Source organism: Crinia signifera, chromosome 5 (assembly GCF_055691185.1).
Source record: "Crinia signifera chromosome 5, ASM5569118v1, whole genome shotgun sequence".
In the NCBI taxonomy this organism is placed as follows: Eukaryota; Metazoa; Chordata; class Amphibia; order Anura; family Myobatrachidae; genus Crinia; species Crinia signifera.
In genome coordinates, this window is record NC_139221.1 from 245,965,010 (window position 1) to 245,985,597 (window position 20,588).

Below are 20,588 nucleotides of genomic sequence, written 5' to 3' on the forward strand. Positions count from 1 at the left end.
ACTCTCTAACCATCTAATGTCAACTAATCAATACTCCATGACTATCCAGACTCCTCCATTTAGTACCCCGTGACCATCTACACTCATCCATTCAGTACTCCATGACTACCTAGACTCATCCATCGAGTACTCCATGACCATCTACACTCATCCATTCAGTACTCCATGACCATCTACACTCATCCATTCAATACTCTCTAACCATCTAATGTCAACTAATCAATACTCCATGACTATCCAGACTCCTCCATTTAGTACCCCGTGACCATCTACACTCATCTATTCAGTACTCCATGACTATAGACACTCATCTATTCAGTACTCCTTGACCATCTACACTCATTCATTCATTTTCTTATATCTAAGTATTTCAGTCACAATCAGGATTCATTAACATTGCACAATTAAAGAAACGCAACACAGAAATTCAGATGTCTCCCATATCCAAAATTCTGTAATAAAGAATATTACAAAAAAAAATCAGAATTTTATGACTGAGGTAGTGACACCTTTACTTTCTGATGTTTTACACTTTAACTGTCAAAATGTATAAAAACTATTTTATAAATTACCTTTAGGCTATGAGGGGTATGCAATTGCCTGTGATCATTGATCGCAGGTAATTGCTTTACCGTGGGGCTATTCAGTTATCCCCAATAAGCCGGCGTGACCCGCAGCTTATCGGAGGTTATATTTCTCCTGCCTTCGGCAGGCAAAACAAATTCGCATAAATATCCCTATTTTTGCTTATTATCAGGTTTCACTAAAAATGTTTGTTTTCGTTAGAATTTTTGTTTTCTAAGGGACCTTGGCTTGTATTCAATTTCCTCCTATGAATAATTGGAAGTAATTGTCTTGCCACAGTGCTATTCAATTAGCCCTGGTAAGCGGACTCATCTGAACTAAAATAGGTCTTTTTTGAGTGAAAACACAGGTTTCACTGAAATCCTTTTTAGGGCAAATATATATTTTTTTTCCAGCCTTCCAAATTAGATAACTTGGAAACAACACACCTGATTTTTTCGGCGGTGGTAATTGAATACTGATAATAGAATGGCCTGGTGGGATGAAAACATATCTTTTCCTGTAATTGAATTTTCGGTACTCTTTACCTAGAACGGCGCCCGCGATTGGCATTGCGGGCGTCGGGGGTAAAAAATCGCGGGCATCGCGGGTACATTAAAAACGGGTGCGACGCGATGCCCGCGATTTTCCCATAGGGATCAATGTTAAAACTGTGATTGGACGCGATTTTACTGTTAAATGCCTCAATGCCCGCGATTTGGCCATAGGAAACAATGTTAAATGGGCCACAGAGCCCTAATAGTGCCCTTGAACTGTGAAATGGCCCCCACAATTGTTAACGCCACCCCACGATCAACGTCAACCCGAAGCGTGGCGAGCGCAGCGAGCCCGCGAGAGGCGGCGGTCCGCATCCTCCGACCTTTTCATACCCCCACTATCCACGTCGGCGTGGAGTTGAGAATAGAATAGTGTGGCGAGCGCAGCGAGCGGACGCGGATACCTTCACAGGTAAACGCGTCCCTTCGCGGGCTTCACAGGTGTCCTCGCGGGGCTCGGTGGCTCGCTGCGCTCGCCACACTATTCTATTCTCGACTCCACACCGACGTGGATAGTGGGGGTATGAAAAGGTCGGAGGACGCGTACCGCCGCCCCTCGCGGGCTCGCTGCGCTCGCCACGCTTCGGGTTGACGTTGATCGTGGGGTGGCGTTAACAATTGTGGGGGCCATTTCAGACTTCACTGTGACTATTTGGGCTCTGTGGCCCATTTAACATTGTTTCCTATGTAAAAATCGCGGGCATTGAGGCATTGAACACTAAAATCGCGTCCAATCTCACTTTTAACATTGATCCCTATGGGAAATCGCGGGCATCGCATCGCACCCGTTTTTTAGTGCATTCGATGGTCACGATGGGCGCCATTCTAGGTAAAGAGTACCGAATTTTCCCTATGTGTATAAGACATATAACTACATTTTGTTTATTTGCATGCACTTTGTTTTGGGCGCAAAAGTGTTAAAAATATTGTATAAAATTACCATCAGACTGTGCGTATAAGTGTATAGTATATGAAACATAAATACATTCTGCTTTTATAGATAGAATCCCTTTATTCGAATCCCCCCCCCCCCTTCATCCCTGCTTGATGCTGCACTGTAAATCCACAAAAAATTCCTAGTGTGCACAAGCATACATGGCCAATAAAGTTGATTCTATTCTATTTTGAACGGGAGACTTAACTTGTAAAACCTTTCCTTAAAGGCTAATAGTAACAATATTCTTGGGATAGTTGGAGATAGGCACTTACTGTATGTAGAGGAATTCAGACTTTTTTGCCTGGATGATGTGGCTAACTGAAATTCAATAGGCACCATGTTGCACCATCTTTAAATTCTGTGGTACAGTTGTCTTGGGATTCGTTGTTAGGTCTTCCATGAATGGGTATGAAGTCTCTTTATGCTGGATAGATGTTAAGAGGATATAGGTACTGTATGTATTGCAGCTAAATGCAGTTTCCAAACTGTACTGCTATGATGAATTGATAGATTCAAAGTGGAAATTCTTGTTAAAGCACCAGCCTCCTGTATCTAATAAGCATTCAAGAAAACTGTGGGTGACACAAACTACGATTTAATTTCTGCATTTGACATACAGTATGCTCTTATTCTGGATATCTAATGTGATTTTCTGGGAAAAAAAAGTTCTTTATGGTAACTCATGTGATAATAGGGTGCCTCTGTGTCTAAAAATTCTATCTATCTATCCATCCATCCATCCATCCATCCATATCATTTAGAAAAGTGTTTGATAAAGTTTATCATTTAACAAATGTTGATAGTGTGCAGCTATTATATTCTGTACTTATTGCCAGTGACCCAGAGATGTGTATTCTTTCCAGTTCAAGATCAAAGTTTCTTGGGCTTTATGTCAAAGTCACTATGGATCCTGCCAGTATAAAGAAACAGGTATAATTGTCATGGTATGGTTGATAAAAAAGGGCTAATTATAATGTTCCAATGCTTATGCTGTATGCACTATGGCCTTGATTGAAGATCATTCGGAAGAGGACAAATTTGGCCCCGTTCAGATGTTAGGGGGTTTGCGCAAGCGCGTATTTGCGCAGACCCCGGCAATGAATGGCTTCGGCGAGTAACACACTGTTCTTTGCGGGAAACTGAGACCTCTCATGGGAATGCCCAGTGTTTTATGGCCATCCCCATGAAAATGCTGGGTGTTCCCATCTTCACGGGACACCAAAGGAAATAAAAGTCAGTTTAGGGGGCATGCAAGGGGATGTGTTAGCGAACACATCCCCACGCATGGTACCGTGGGATTTCCGTGGTGGGGGTCATTTGACAGGGCAGCAATTCAGCGCTTGGTAAGCAGCGGTCTTCGCGGCTTACCTGAGCCAAGCTGAATGAGGCCCTAAGTTCCAAACAGATACATTTTTAGTACAGTATTTGCATATTTCCCATATTGGGGCAGATGTATTAAGCCAATCAGCTCCTTACTGCCATGTTACAGGCTGTGAGTGAAAAAAGTTAGTAAGTACAGTAGCTGATTGGCTGTACATTTAGCTCTCTTTAACACCCTTGCATTTATCTCTTTTTTTTTTTAATTGAGTCTTTATTTTTCATTTTTATCAAGTCATTAAAATACATACAAAATACCAAAGTACTTTTACAATACATAACATGGACAATTACATACACATATACATACATACATAGTCAGGGCTTGTGGACATTTTTATTTTGTTGTTTCTGCTTTGGAGATTAGAGATATAACTACTTTAAATACGAGGCCATCTAACAGGTCCTTCTAGAGGTGGATTCGTTACTATCTGACCCTATTGCCCCCAACATTCTTCACAGCGATACCTAACAGATACGAACACTACTCATTACTACTTATCTGTGCCAAGAATCACTTGCTTAAATCCATACTTCCCTACACGTTAGGACTGCTCGATGTATTGACCCTAATGAAAAACAAGGAGAAAAACAAGACATAATACTCTATTTGAAACTCCCACTACAGATTAGTAGGGTTTAATTATTACTATACCCTGAAAACATCCCAGGATGGGGGACAGGGGTCGCCAGGGCCAACAATAGGTCATACGCACTATGGGAGCATTCATTCTGGCTACTATATAGGCCATAGTCTCTTACAACCTAGGCTATAGTCTAAGAGAGGAGGAAAAAAAAAAAAAAAAAAAAAAAAAAAAAAAAAAAAAAAAAAAAAAAAAAAAAGGGACGTGTTCTGTGCTTATAGACATTCCATACTATATATATGAAATAATTACTTAAAAAATGTGAACAAACACTACTCATTACTACTATCTATACCAAGCATCACTTGCTTATAAACATTCCCCACTATATATATGAAATACTTATTTATACTATACGGATTCCACCTTTGTCCCCTCGTACTGTATTTGTGGAGAGCTAGTCCCCAAGACTCTATGTGCTGACAAAAGAAAAAAAAAAAAAAAAAAAAAAAAAAAAAAAAAAAAAAAAAAAAAATACCTCTTACAAAATAGAGAATATATATTCTGTACTCTCTCTACCCCTTAAATTGATAGTGTGATGACTGATGCCATAAATCCCATATTGAATAAAATTTAGTGCTAAGGCCTTTAGAGGCATAATAATATTTCTCGTGCTCAAACGTGATATTCACAAGATTTATCCATTCTATAAACGGCGGACCTTCTGCCGCCATCCAATATCGTGCCACTATTACTTTAGCTAATGCCACCAAGTGCGTCAATAACAAACGGTGCTCCTTTGTGCCTATTTCCTCCTGCCAGAACCCCATGATATACTTGATATCCGAAAAAGCAACCTGTGTCACCCCCAGATCCTTAAGGGCCATACCTATGTTGTCCCAGAAACAGGCAACCTTATTACACACTCTGATAAGGTGCCAAAAGGTTGCCCCATTCTCCCCACACTTGGGACATCTATCGTTGTCCGATCCTCCAATCCTTTTTAATTTAATCGGAGTCATATACGTCCTATGTAAAATATTAAACTGGACCTGTTGCACCCTAGTGGAGTTTGTTGCCTTTTCTGGAAGGGCTAAGATCATTGACCAGTTACTTTCATTGATCTCAGGTATATCATGGGACCATTTCACTCTTAAATGGCTAAGACCGTCATCTGGTGTACAAGCGAAAAGAAATTTATATATTTTCGCCACCGCTTTCTTCCCTGTTATCTTTCGAAGAAACACCTTAATGGGAGTCTCAATTAGCCACCCATCCCTTTCTCTTCCCCATCCATTTATGGCACTCCGTAATTGAAGGAATCTATAGAACATAGTCTGCGGTAGCTCATATTCCGCCTGAAGCTGAGAGAATGACTTAAGAACCCTATCCTGATAAAACTGACCCAGTGTGCTAAGGCCATACTGATACCACAATCTCCCCCCCTGCTGTCTCATCACTTCCTTCATTGAGGGGAACAGTATAATGGATGCTTCCGGGTCCACTCCCTGCCACTTCTCCAACCTGCAAACTGCTCTCCAAATTTTAACAGCTTGAGATACAATCGGGGGGTATTTCCTCCCACATGGGCTGGCAAGTAATATTTGCAGGGGTGTAACACTAGGGTCAATACAGCTAGTTATTTTACTAAGTTCTACCATTTGATCCTCGGGACCCACCCATGCCCTTAAATGTACCAATTGGGCCGCATAATAGTAATTCTTGAAATTAGGAAGGGCCAGACCCCCGCCCTCACGGGTTCTACATAATGTCGCTAGTTTTACTCTTGGGCGCTTATTACCCCATATAAATGAGGAAATTATGCTGTCCAAGTTTCTGAAATATTCGTCTTTGATGAAAATGGGAGAATGTTGCAGTTGATATAATATTTTAGGTAAAATCACCATTTTCAACATGTTCACCCTTCCCGTTATTGAGAGAGGAAGTCTGGCCCAGCATTTCAATCTTGATTTAGTTTCCTGGATTGTTGTTACAATATTGTCCCGTATATAGTCCTCAGCTACCGCCGTGACCCTGACCCCCAGATATGTGAACCCCTGAACCTCTACCAGCGACCCCTCTAATGCCCTGTCTTCCCCCCCGCTACTGTTACCCATATATAGCAGATTTGATTTGCTCCAGTTAACATTAAGCCCAGACATTTCCCCAAATTGACTTAAAGAGTCAATAACTACTGAAAGATCTTTGTCAGGGTCCGCTAGTCCGACCAATAAATCGTCGGCGTATAACGACACCAAATTATATCTTATGTCCCTACCGGGATCACAATGATGCAATTTGGTTCTTAAGAGACAGGCCAGGGGTTCATTTATCTCTTGCTATGGCTATTTCACTAACGTCCTTGATGGGATACTGGGAATGGTCTTAAGACATTGGGTATTAGAGGGTATCCGCAGGAGACAGGCACATCTATAACTTTGAAGCTGGGTGTACTGGCTCCTCCCCTCTGATTCCCCTCCCAGGAACCAGTTTAGAAAAATGTGCCCTCAGGAGAGGATGCACACTGCTGGAGCTCCAGAGAGTTTGTCTTCAGTTTAATTTCTTTTATTATTTTGGGGTTACTGTGTTGGACTTCACAGTATCCCTGCTTCGAGGGAGTCAGTTGAGGAGGGTTCAGCTGCAGGCCTCTTAAGGTACCGAGCTGTCCCTGCTGCAGGACCACTGTCCTGAGAGGTTGTTTGTACTCACGGGCATTGCGCTGCAGTGATACTCACCCCCAGCATGCCGCACACTCCTGACACAGTCCGAAGACGTCTGTGGTGAGTAGAAACCGGGGTCCCCACAGTGGGGTACCCCGGCTCATTGTGCGGCAAGATGGCGGTGGCGGCAGACGCGGTACCCTGCATAGGGGCTGCGCAGACCCCCTGTCACAAACTGGCTGCGGGTGACAGTCCCTGGGCTACCAGGGCAGATCCCACCATAAAACGCTGTTCAGTGTAAAGGGCGCCATTAAAACTGACAGCCAGCGCCAGTATAAAGATCAGTGAAGCCCCTGCGCCATCACAGGGGGGCGGGGCTTCAGCGGAGCGAGGCCAGAGCTCTGAGCGCGCATACACTACTTCCTGCTTCTCCCTGGGCGCCATTACTGCCTCCAGATCACTCCTCAGCGGTGAGGTGTTGGACAGAGGAAATCTGCAGAAAACAGCAAGTGTATTTAGCGCTAAAATCGCTTAATTGATCACACTGTTCTGTGTTTATGCGTGTTACCAACTCCTAAATAGGAGTTCAGGTTGTACAGGGTGTGCTGGTCTCCTCAGTGTAATCTGAGCGCTCCCCCACGTGCTTGTTAAGCTACACACTTCCAGTGATAGAGCTCACACATATATAGCTGCTATACACTGCACATTGATTTTATATATCTTTATTTCATTGTGATTGTGGTGTGTTTGTGGATAAAAGGTTACTCTTTCCTTCAACATGGTGAGGAAGTTAACCTGTCTCATTTGCAGCAGCAAGTTTGTGCCTAAGTCCACCTCACAGATTACTTGTGAGGAATGTATGACCACTCAGACAGGGGTTTCACCCCAGATCAGTGGTACTCCCCAATCAGACTCACAAGAGCCTGAGTGGGCTGCAGGCATAAAGACCATGCTGCAGGCAGTGTCAACGCAATTGGCTGCAAATACAATGCAGACCAAACAGGTGCAGCAGGACTTAACAGTTCTAGCCGCACGGGTGGATAATATGAACACCACCACGGGCCAGTCACGGAAGCGTGCTGCGGCCGCCATGTTGCCTGATTCAGATGATGATCTGCAGGCGGGTGACGACATGGATGATAACGTGGATGACGGGGCTCTGATCCCTGATTCACAGTCATCTCTTAGGGGCCCGGAACCTCTTATTATAGCAATAAGAGAGGTTTTAGACCTTCCCTTAGCAGACATGCAGGAAGGTGACCCGTTTTTTGGGTCTCAAAGGAAACCGCTCCCTGTCCCAGGGGCAGCAACACTAAAGGATAGTACAGACAAAAAACTGGATACTACCCTTAAGTCCATGTACACTGCGAGTGGGGCGTCTCAGAGACCTGTCCTCGCCAGTTGTTGGATGGCAAAGTCCATTTATACATGGGCTTCCCAAATCCAGGAAGGCATACTGGCCGATATGTCACTGGCGCAAGTTGGAGAGAGACTTCGCCATATCCAGGACACTGCAAAGATCCTTTGTGACACTCAAAAGGAGCTTGGAGCTATAAATGCTCGCTCTTCCGCAATGGCGGTTTCGGGCCGCAGGGCACTCTGGTTAAGACAATGGGTAGCTGATCCAGAGTCAAAGCGTAGTGTGGAGAGTTTGCCTTTTAAGGGAGAAAAGTTGTTTGGAGGGGGGCCGCGGTAGGTTCAGAAAGCCCGCCAGCACAGGATCTCAGGATCGTGCCGCTAATGCCACCGCCTCTAAGCCTGCGGCATGACTCGGGTTCCGACCCTGGAGTCACTTGCGAGGTGGGGGGTCGCCTGTCAGCTTTCAGCCACGTGTGGTCAGTCTCTCTCCTGGATTTCTGGGTGAGAGATCTTATTACCAACGGCTACAGGTTGGAATTCGAAAAACCTCCCCCTCACAGGTTCTTCAAATCAGGTCTGCCGGCCCTACAGGCAGATCGAGTGAACCTACAACAGGCAATACAACGCCTGCTAACGTCACAGGTCATCACACCTGTCCCATTGGAGGAACAAGGAAGGGGTTACTACTCCAATCTTTTCCTCGTGCCGAAGCCGGACGGCTCGGTATGCCCCATTTTAAATTTAAAGTCACTAAACCCTTTTTTAAGGGTTTACAAATTCAAGATGGAGTCCCTCCGGGCAGTAATAGCAACCCTGGAGGAGGGAGAGTTCTTAGCATCGCTGGATGTGAAGGACGCCTACCTCCACATACCAATTTGGGGTCCACATCAGGCTTTCCTGAGGTTTGCGCTGAAAGATCTGCACTTTCAATTCAGAGCGCTGCCATTCGGCCTGTCATCAGCGCCGCGTGTGTTCACGAAGGTGATGGCAGAAATGATGGTACTGCTCAGGAGGTCGGGTGTCAACATTATCCCCTACCTGGACGACTTGCTGATCAAAGCAAGGTCGGAACAGGTCCTGCTGCAGGATATTGCAAAAACCAGGCAGGTTTTATCCGAGCATGGGTGGATCCTAAATATCCCCAAGTCCTCCCTGACGCCGTCGCGTCGTATCCTCTTTCTGGGAATGTTCCTGGACACAGAGTTGAAAAGGATTTTCCTCCCTCGGGAGAAGATGGAAGCCATACAATCCCTGGTGATGGTGATTTTGGCAAAGCCTCAGGTGTCGGTTCACCAATGCATCCAGCTATTGGGCAGGATGGTGGCCACCTTCGAGGCCATTCAGCTCGGACGCTTTCACACCAGGGTGTTCCAACTGGATCTGTTGGCAAAATGGTCGGGCTCCCATCTCCTGATGTACAAGAGGATTTTTCTGTCGCATCAGTCCCGGCAGTCCCTTCTATGGTGGACTCAGGAGTCGAACCTGCTTGCAGGTCGGAGATTTGGCATCCAGGATTGGGTGCGACTCACGACAGATGCGAGTCTGCAGGGATGGGGTGCTGTGACCATGGACAGAACCTTTCAAGGTCAGTGGACTCGGTGGGAAGCGAGACTCCACATCAATATCCTGGAGCTGAGAGCTGTATACCATGCAGTGTTACAAGCCCAGGATCTCCTCCAAGGTCGGGCGCTCCAGATACAGTCCGACAATGCCACAACTGTGGCCTACATAAATCGCCAGGGAGGCACGAAAAGCAGGACTTGCATGAAGGAAGCTTCCAAGATCCTGACTTGGGCGGAAATGTACGTGGTGGCTCTGTCGGCCATCTTTATCCCGGGTGTGGACAATTGGGAGGCGGACTTTCTGAGCCGTCACGCCCTCCACCCCGGGGAATGGAGCCTGAATTCACAGGTGTTTGCAGCAATTGTGGACCGTTGGGGCCAGCCATCGATAGATCTGATGGCATCCCGGTTAAACCACAAGGTCCCCATGTATTGCACAAGGACCAGGGATCCCTGCGCAGTGGCAATAGACGCCCTGACAATTCCATGGGTGTTTCCCTTGGTGTACCTGTTTCCACCCATACCACTACTGACAAGAGTTCTAAAAAGGGTTCGAAGTCAGGGAGTGGAAGCCATTCTTGTGGCTCTGGACTGGCCAAGAAGGGCTTGGTTCTCGGACCTACAGAGCCTGCTGATCGAGGATCCTTGGCCTCTGCCTCTAAGGAGAGATCTTCTCACACAGGGCCCTTGCGTCTTCCAAGATTTAGGGCGGCTACGTTTGTCGGCGTGGAGGCTGAGCGGAAAATCTTAGCTCAGAAGGGTCTGCATTCATCAGTTATCACCACGATGATTCAGGCCAGAAAGCCGGTAACAAACACCCACTACTACAAGATCTGGAGAAAGTACGTGGGTTGGTGTGAGGAACAGAAGGTCCCCCCTGCGAAGTTTAACCTGAACAGGTTATTGTGCTTCTTACAAGCGGGATTGGATTTGGGTCTCCGTCTGGGCTCACTAAAAGTACAGATTTCGGCCCTGTCCATATTCTTCCAAAGAAAATTAGCTGTCATCCCGGAAGTACAAACTTTCCTTCAGGGAGTGCTTCACATCCAGCCTCCCTTTGTACCTCCTACACCTCCTTGGAGTTTGGACGTCGTTCTAAACTTCCTTCAATCCTCCTGGTTTGAACCGTTGGAGTCGATTGAATTGAGGTATATCACCTGGAAGGCGGTGGTCCTTTTGGCCCTAGCCTCGGCTAGGAGAGTGTCTGAATTGGGAGCCCTTTCCTGTAAGAGTCCCTATCTAATTTTTCACTCAGACAGAGCGGAGTTGAGAACAAACCCGCGATTTCTCCCTAAGGTGATCTCTTCCTTTCACCTAAATCACTATTTACACTTATGTTTACATAGGTGACATATAAGTTATTCCTCTCATATGTACATTCTCCTTCGGGCACAGTTTTTCCATTAACTGGTTCCTGGGAGGGGAATCAGAGGGGAGGAGCCAGTACACCCAGCTTCAAAGTTATAGATGTGCCTGTCTCCTGCGGATACCCTCTAATACCCAATGTCTTAAGACCATTCCCAGTATCCCATAAGGACTACGTGAAAAGGAATTACCGGTAGGTATTAAATTCCTATTTTTTATTTTGCCCCCATGGACTGCATATACATTGCATTGCTCACTTGTGCGTGACTAATGGTAATTTGCGTAAATTACGTAGATCACGTAGCCAGCATAGTGGTGTATTGGTATTCTCCATACACCACTACGCAAACTACGTAATGAGCGCCCTGCTAATACATAAGTACCGCTATTTATTAACTTATCATTTATTATATAGCACAGTAAATTCCTTTATGCTTTGCCTTACAATTGGTAATAGTCTTGAAACAAATCAAAACAGTCTGAAACAGCAGTGAAGAAACAAGACTGGGAAATAACAGAAATACAGCCTACACACATGCCGATATTAAGGCATTTTCTAAGCGATTTTGCTTAGTTTGGCAAAGTCGCTTAGAAAATGCCCTCACATCGGTGTGTGTGTGTGTGGCTATATCGACAGCAATGCGTGTCCCCGCGCGTCTTTGTCGCTGGCCGAGATTGATGAACAGGGTCCATCAATATCGGCATCGGCAGGGTTCTCTCACCGGAGAACACTGGTGCTGTCTGCTTGCTTAGCACACAGAGCTGACAGCTCGCTCTGTGTGCTGAGCAGAATGGCCCGACATAGCACAGCTAGGTCGCCCTACACACATCGGCATGTGTGTAGGGCCCAGATGTAGTAAGGCCCTGCTCACAAGCTTAACAATTTATAGGGAAGTAAAATAGAGGCTTTCCAGATAATGAACATCTAGCAAGGAAGATTAGTCCTCAGCACAATTCAGAATGGATTGTAGTGGGGAAAGTCTCTTTTTGGTTAAACCAGTTAAAAGACTATTGCAATAATCAATGCGGTAGATAATGAGTGCATGGATTAGCATTTTTTAGTGTCTTGTGTAAGGTTTGGTCATATTGTTTAGATCATGTTGCAAGATTTAGAGACGGATTGAATGTGGGGAACAAAGTACAGTTGGGAGTTGAGGATGACACTTGATTTCTCAATAGTGACAGAGATATGAGGTTGATAACTGCTATTGGCTGGTGAAAATATAATTAATTCTATTTTAATAATATTGAGTTTGAGGTGGTGAGATGACATCCAAGAAGGAGCTGCAGAAAGGCGTTCATACAAATGGTGACACATTTGGTGAGGATAGGTAGATCCAAAAGAGCTGATTAGTTTGCCAAGAGGTTGTGGTATACTGTAGATTGTGAAAAGCACAGGACCTAAGATTGAGTCTTGCTGTACGCCAATTGATAGAGGTAACAAAGAGCAGGGATTGTAGTGTTTGTATGAGAAGAGTGGTCAACAGTATTAAAAGCAGCAGAGAGATCTAGAAGAACCTCCCTGCACTGACAGCCAATGGCAGCCACAGCCAATGGCAGTCACCCTCTAGCTATATAGGATATCTGCCTAGGCTGTTCAGTGTCAGTGCAAAGGGTCTTCTGAACTGTTCACTTGTAGAGACTCAGGCTTCTGGCATTCTGGCTTCATGCATGTCCTCAGCTCAGCCTGTTCTTCGTCATGGTTCCTGGGGCACCTTACTGCTTCGTGGCCTCTTCTGACCATCCCAGTCCATTACATCCAGTTTCCTTCTGTCCACGGTCCACCAGACTCCATCACGGTACCATCCAGCTTCCAGCAATTCTTCGCATTATCTCCATTCTTCTGACCAGATTCAATTATCTTCACATCATCTCCATACTTCTAACCAAACACTATTATAATCACTTCTCTGTTCTTCAAGCCCGGACCTAAGCATGTTTGTCGTCAATCTTCATCTTCTTTAGTTCCTCCGTCCAGGTCCAGTTATCACTATCATTAAATTTTTCTAAACCCTATGCAAGAATTATTGATTACATTTGTAGTTAACCTATTGACTTTTCTCAAAGACTTTATTTTGGATCAGCCTGTTTGTTTTTTCCATTGATGAAAAAGTCCATCATTAAACCCGTTTTAACCCTGCAATTTCTAGTCTGAGTGTAGTTCCTGAACATCACACAAACCCATCCAAATCCACACCTGTGACAGACAGATTTTATTTTATTCATAATGGGAGTAATTGCTGCATGTAAAGGAAAGATACCAGTAGAGAGAGATTCAAGATTATAGTTAGGGTTGGGATAATGGTATAGATTCCAGAAGAGAGATGATAGAGTAGCAGAATAAGAAGAGTGTTAATACTTCATGTTCAATTGTAGGATTAAATTAAGAGAAAGTGCCAGAGAATTCAGCTATGGAATTGAGCAGGGTGCTGACTAATGAAGAGCATACCATTTAATCTCTGATCATCTCTTATCAATCTTGTCCTTTTGAAGTAGGAAGCAAGATCTTGCAAACTGTTATAGGCTGGTCACTTGGGTGAGGGTGGATGAGAAGTGATTTAGATTTATTAAAAAGTCACTTGGCTTTAGATGCTCAGAGATGAGAATTTGGAAATATGTTTGATTGGCAGTATCCAGAGCATTACAATAGGAGTGGTAGGTAGTCACTTGGTAAATCACTTGGTTACAAGAGTAACACCATTGACAATCAACTTTATGTGCTTTTGATGGTGTCTTGTTAATTTAGAGTCCCACAGTTTAACGTCTAAGCCTAAGTGGATGGGGATGTATAACAACAGCAATTAGAGTTGTGCTCCCTTGTTTTGTTCCCCAAGCCACATGAAATATTTTTATTATCATTAATAATATTATTATTGATAACCTGTGGAAAAGCATACTTCGTTGTAAATGTAGGGAGTAACAATGCTGTTTGTGATATCTTTTCTTTACATTTTGATGTTGAATCCCAAATCTTCTGTGCTTGTAAACATGTTTTTAATAAGGAAAGAACCTTTAAAAATAGCACAGCATGTGCTTCATATTTTTCTAATTTCAACATATGTTGCAAAATAAGACAACTGAAGTAACATATTTGGCCTAATTGTAATATTTTAATATTCTAATTATGCAAATAATTCAACATACAATATGGGTACAGAAAAGCGTTGTTTTTTTTTTGTATATAATCTAAACATTAAACATGCCATATTTAAAAATGACATACCCACAATAGAAATAATTGCCGTTAAATTGTAGTTTCTAATGTCATTATTTTTTTTTCTTTCCTTTCTATGCATAATGCCCTTCTGCTCATCTTCAGGAGAGTTGTTAGGTATGAGCTGGCGTCTACCCTGATAGGTGCTGCAAATAACTTGCCGTGTCAGGATTTTGGGGTGAAACTTGGCTTGGCATGCTGGCTACATGTTTTTCGCTATGTAGAAAAAAATTATTGGACACTGTAAGAAAATAGGTTGAGATTTTATTGACTTCAATACTTTGTAGGTCCACCACGTACAGTGAGTTACTGCAGATAACCTTTTTGTTAAACTGTTCAGAAGTTCCTGGACAACAGCAGGCGGAATGTTTTGCCATTTCAAATTAAGTACGGTGACCAACTGCGACATTGAAGGTCAAATTAGCCTAGAATGTCGTCCTGATAAAAACATTTGTTGTTGCCATTTTTCAGAGTTATCAGTAACATCTCTATTCTTCTCAGTGTTAATGTGACTGTGCCCTACAGCATAAGGCCACCACCTCAATGCTTTACCTATAGGTACTCTACACTCTGGCATTAGACATAGCAATGGCATAACCCAAACACGTCCATTTGATATAAAAAGTGTTAATTGTGAGTTATCACTCACTGCCATTGTTCCACTGTCCAGTGTTTGCACTCTACACCAATGTTAGCACTGAGCTGCATTCATTTTGTTTTTATTAGTAGCTGCTTGCCCATAATATCCAAGTCCAAAATGTTCTTGTTGAAATTTAGACATTAGTGGCCATTTTGAACTTTTGTGCAATGCTATGCAGTGAATTTAAGAACATTCCTAACATCCTTAATGCTACTCACACTCATTCCTCAGTCTACATTGATCCCCTTTTCAAACTTTGTAAGTTATTAGTGCCCCACTGTTGAAATACAGGTTGCATGCAACCACCTATGATAGTTTCACGGCCTGAGAATGAGTATAGTCTGACAGCAGAAAATACGGTACTTGTTTCCTATCTGGGCGCCCATCGCGGGTACATCGCATGTCATTATAATGACATGCGATGGGCCAGACGCGATGCCCGCGATTTTCCCATAGGGAACAATGTTAAATGCCTCAATTTACCCGCGATGACCGCGATTTACCATAGGAAACAATGTTAAATGGATCAATTTCCCCAAATTATCATAGGGAACAATGGAAAATGTGGCAAAAACACCCCTGAACATAAAAATGTCCCCCCGAAAGTAGTTGACGCCACCCCGCCATCAACGTGAACCCGAAGCGTGGCGAGCGCAGCGGTACGCGTCCTCCGACCTTTTCATGCCCTACTATCCACTAGGGCGTGGAGTGAGAATAGAATAGTGTGGCGAGCGCAGCGAGCCACCGAGCCCGAAGCGTGGCGAGGGGACGCGGATACCTTCACAGTTATACGCATCCCCTCGCGTGCTTCCCAGGTGGACATGGCGTCGCGGACACCTGGGAAGCCCGCGAAGGGACGCGTTTACCTGTGAAGGTATCCGCGTCCCCGCGCGGGGCTCGCTGCGCTCGCCGCGCTTCGGGCTTGCTGCGCTCGCCACACTATTCTATTCTCACTCCACGCCCTAGTGGATAGTAGGGCATGAAAAGGTCGGAGGACGCGTACCGCCGCCCCTCGCGGGCTCGCTGCGCTCGCCACGCTTCGGGTTCACGTTGATGGCGGGGTGGCGTCAACTACTTTTGGGGGGACATTTTTGTTTTTGCCACATTTCCCATTGTTCCCTATGATACTTTGGGGAAATTGATCCATTTAACATTGTTTCCTATGGTAAATCGCGGTCATCGCGGGTAAATTGAGGCATTTAACATTGTTCCCTATGGGAAAATCGCGGGCATCGCGTCTGGCCCATCGCACCCGATTTTTTATCGGCCGCGATGCCCGCGATGGCCCCGATTTTACCCCCGATGCACGCGATTAAAATCGTGGGCGCCCAGATAGGAAACAAGTACCGAAAATACTGTTTAATTTATTTGTTTATATCTTCCTCCCTCTACCTGTTGAATGCTGGAGATTTTTTGGGGGAGGGTGTATAGTGTACTTGGCCAACCTGTGGCTCTCCAGCTGTTGTGACACTATGCATTCCAAAATGCCCACAGTCTCATTCCCTCATAGAAAAACTCTTGGAATATATGCTGGGACTTGTAGTTTTAAAACTGCTGGAGAGTCACAGGTTGGGCAATCCGGTTTTAGGGAATATAGTGAAAGACATCTGGTAGCACTGTTCCGGCTGTCAGAATGTGTCCAACAGTTGGAAGATTAATTTCTTACTGTCGAATTGACATCGTAAACTAACAATATTTATCGACAGTCAGAATCAAGATTGAGTACCCCCCTATGTTGTATGTATGTTGCTCATCTGTAGCTTCTGTTTGGATACTAACATTGATAATCTACTAATGTGAATTAGTGAGTGCTGCAACTGTCTAGACAGCTAGCTTCACAATCAAGAGAAGGAGTTTAATGCATAAGCAATTGGGTAATTGCTAATGGTCTCACTGGTTACTTATTACTGAGAGTTTCTTATTTTATTGCGACTTACTGAATACAACAAATGGAGTTGACAGAAAATGATTGATTAGGGGTTGTCACTAGGCATTACTGTTCTTGCTGGTAGTAAAATCGTAGTACTGATCAGTACTACTGGTAAAATATTCCTGGGTTCTACTACTGTTAGTAACATATTGTGTTACTAGACATTACTGCTACTGGTGTTCTATTAATGGATACTACTACTATGGGTGGTGTGTTACTGGGTGCTCCTACATTAATGTTCACACTGGGTGCAGGTTGTTGATCAGTGAGGACTGCATCATTTCAGTTTGAAGGGCAAAGTTTTAGACCTGATGTATTGATACAGTATAAGCTATGGCCTGTAGCTGGGTCTGCAGCTCCTGGATTTCATGGACCCTCTCCAGCAGCTCAATTTACCTGCCCTCCTACATACTCTGACACTTTGCTTCCAGCTGCTTGTTCTGCAGCTTGTATTCATATTTAAAGCAGATCATGTCCTGGTGGTTGGTGGCCAGTGTCCAGAATTTGTCCCCCAGTTGGTACCCCTCCTTCCTTTTTGGAGGTTGGTACGCCCTCCACCTCCGAGCTCTGTCTCTACAGCTCCAGGTTCACCACGTTCAGGCCCTGGCATTGCAGCAGTCTTTGTCCAAAAAATTCAAAAGGGCCAGCTGCGGTGGGTGGAGCAGATCTAGGTGGGAGCAGCTGCTGTGCTGCCCCAAGGCACGTGCCTAGTGGGGAATTTTCCACTGCAGCCAATACTATGAATTGAAATCGCCCGTCATGATTATCACTAAACCATAGGATGTCACTAATACATCTAAACCAGCGGTTCTCAAACTGTGGGTCCTGACCTTCTAAGCATGGGGTCCCGACTTCATGTTGCAGACCATCAGGTTGATGACTTTTCTAATCTCAGTCAGTGATTCAAGGAGTCTGAAAAATCTGTTGAATTGTCTGTTATTATAGACTTTTCCCATCATTTTGTGCCTTCACAATGCTGCCTTGTATGTGCTGTCTGCTGACTACACATGTGATGTGATGACCTTCTGCAGTAGCTTGCTGGGGTCCTGTAATTATTGTTATTGTCTGATGGGGTCCCAGAGCAAAATAGTTTGAGGACCCCTGATCTATACTATCAATTACCAAGAATTAGTGGCATTGCATCACATTAGAGAAAATCTTCCCTCAGTGATTATAAAATGACAACCACTGGTAAAAGACGGCTGCACTGTCAATTAACATTTCACAGGTTGTGGGAAGACTTGCAAGTTGTAACTCACAATGTAGATTTAAATGTTTTAAAGTGGATTCTTCCATATTAAAATGTGATAGCATTTTTTTATCTTTGCACCAATCTTATGCTGATATAATCTTTAGCAGTTCTCTGTCTTTTAGATAAAGGGGTGAATAACAGCAGGTCTTATGGGGCCCCATAAAGATACATTGGCCCTACAAAATGTTCCACAGTAGCATTGCAAAACTATTGTGTGATGTCATGACAAAAACTTCCCAAACTCCCAAAGTCTCTTTGATGTTCTTTGATAGGATTAAAAATGCTTACACACACAAAACGGTTTCATCCACTGTATGTTTACAGTTTACCTTAAGGGGGGTATCCATTCCCCTGCCGCCATTTCCAACGGGGGAAATATCGGCGGGTGCCTATTCAATGCTGTCTTTCCTGACAGCATTGAAGAGGCATCTTGGCAAAACGAACCCGACTTTAAAAGTAGTCAGGCTCATTTTGCCGATAGCGGCCGTGTATTGTCGAGCTCACGGCCAGATCTCTCCTGGCCACACCCCCTTTGTGCTCGACAAGTGGGACATTGAATCCCGCCTGCCAATTATTAGTCGAGCAGGCCGAGAACGGGACAGGGTCATGGCTGTCGGGACGTCCCGGCAGTGGTGACCCGGAATTGAATATCCACCTAAATGTGACAAAGGTATTAATTACTACTTCCAAAAGTCCTAGAGCCTGATTCAGGTTTGTACACAATGCCGATGTTCATGCAGCTAAGCATTTATCAGTAGTGCACGTGTCAAGGTACTGTATCCATGCCACCCAAAATATAGTGCTATGGATAGCTTAAGGGAGAAGAGCCCCAAACCGGTATCTTGCCTAGGGCACAATGATGTATAAATTTGCCTTCGGGTGAAGTCAGTTACCCGACGTAAATTACTGTGGGTAAAAAATGGAGGTAGCCTGGCTCTTTGAAGCCCTGTGGCTATTCAGTTGTACACGTTCTCTCCCAATACCTGGTTTATCACCCGATAAATAAAAAATTAACACGTTAATAGTTGCATGTCAAAAACCCTAGATAAGTGCAGCAATAGGGGCTTACACTGGGATCAATTAGCTCTCAGTAAACTCAAGTCACTAATGGAACCCCCCTCCCCCCACCATGTTAAATATACAGTGCAAACATGCATTTCTTTTCTCATTGATTGTACCACTATCCAACCTGAAATATTTATTACTAATTCTTTTAGTTCAGTGCAGTTTTTAGTTGTTGACTGCTGTGTGTGTGTGTGTATGTGTATATGTGTGTGTGTGTGTATATATGTATGTATATATATATATATATATATATATTGTCATCTTTATGCCCACTCAACGTATTTTTCAGTGCCCACTGTGACTATTCCACACTGGCTCAACACATCCCTTATGAATGAATCCTGTATTGCAGTTGTAATATGCAATTAATGCTCTGCTGGTTCCGTAGAATTCGCTTTGCATAGTGGATATTGGCACATTAAGAAAGATCTTCAGAGTGTAGATGAAATGCCTTACACAACTCTCTCCGCAGAGATGCTTTCAGATTAATTATGACTGGTATAGAACTAAACATGTTTGTGTCTTTCTTAGGGAGAAGGTGGACAGGTTGTGCTTTGGAATCAGCAGGCCCCTGTGGGAGGCGTGCAGCTGCTAAGGTAATGTTTTCGAACAAATATAAAGTCAAATAAAAATACTGCCATGCCTCCGAAAAGTATAATTTTTGGCTAATGGAGACTTTTTGGGGTGTTCGATAGCATCTGTACCACCTACACCTGGGAATGTTATGAGATTTGATACCCCACAATGCTTCAGTGTTTTCAATTTGTGCATGTTTATGCAATACCAACAAGAAGTAAAAAGAAAAGGCTTTCTTTTATTCCTTGCTTTTTACGGCTTGTGTACTAGTGCAGTTCCTTGTCTTGTTGAATTCATGTTCTGTTTGATTTTAGTCAGCATCTCACCTCCTTTCTCACCGTATTTTCTATTTTCCTTGATCGTCTTACATGTACATTAGTGTAGCAAGGATTGTCTGAAGTATTAAAAGTGATTGTGACACAGTTATAAGTCTAATTCTAAAATGCTAAAAGTTTGCATAGTAATGTGACAAGCAGAGGTTCTTTGCTTTCTAAATAATTGCCTTTGTAAGCTGTCTAAAAACAGATGCATTAATCTGTATACTTTTGAAAATGTTCTCTTTTTTTTTTTTTTGTCAAAAGGCAGACCTCTAGCATAAGGGAGTTCTCGCCTGAAAGCAGATCTGTAAGCAATTTGTTTGCATGTCTGGCCACACGGCTTTCACCTGGTTATTCAGCAGCTGCAGGAAACAGCCATATTGTACAGGGCAGACATTGATACCAAGGGTCAGATAATAAATCTGTGGCCAAACCACCCCTGAATTACAGCTAGCTCTTGAGATGTCTTTTTACATGCTACATCATCTGGGACCTGGTTCTGAAATACCACAACTCCAAGGTTAACAGTGTTGAGTTTTATTTTTTTTTCTGTGTAAAAAAACTAAAAACCTGTACGTACGGCACATGTATTACACTGTGTGTATCTGTGTGTATACACTAGTGATGAG

General features: G+C 43.9%; 1 protein-coding gene across 1 annotated transcript in view; it reads left to right on the top strand.

Moving 5' to 3' along the window:
- Nucleotides 1–20,588, top strand: part of TBC1D5 (TBC1 domain family member 5) — a 495,609-nt gene that overhangs the window by 23,373 nt on the left and 451,648 nt on the right. The window contains exon 2 of the mRNA XM_083188782.1: nucleotides 19,598–19,662. The gene's annotated coding sequence lies outside the window, so the exon portion shown is untranslated. The remainder of the gene's footprint in view (nucleotides 1–19,597; nucleotides 19,663–20,588) is intronic.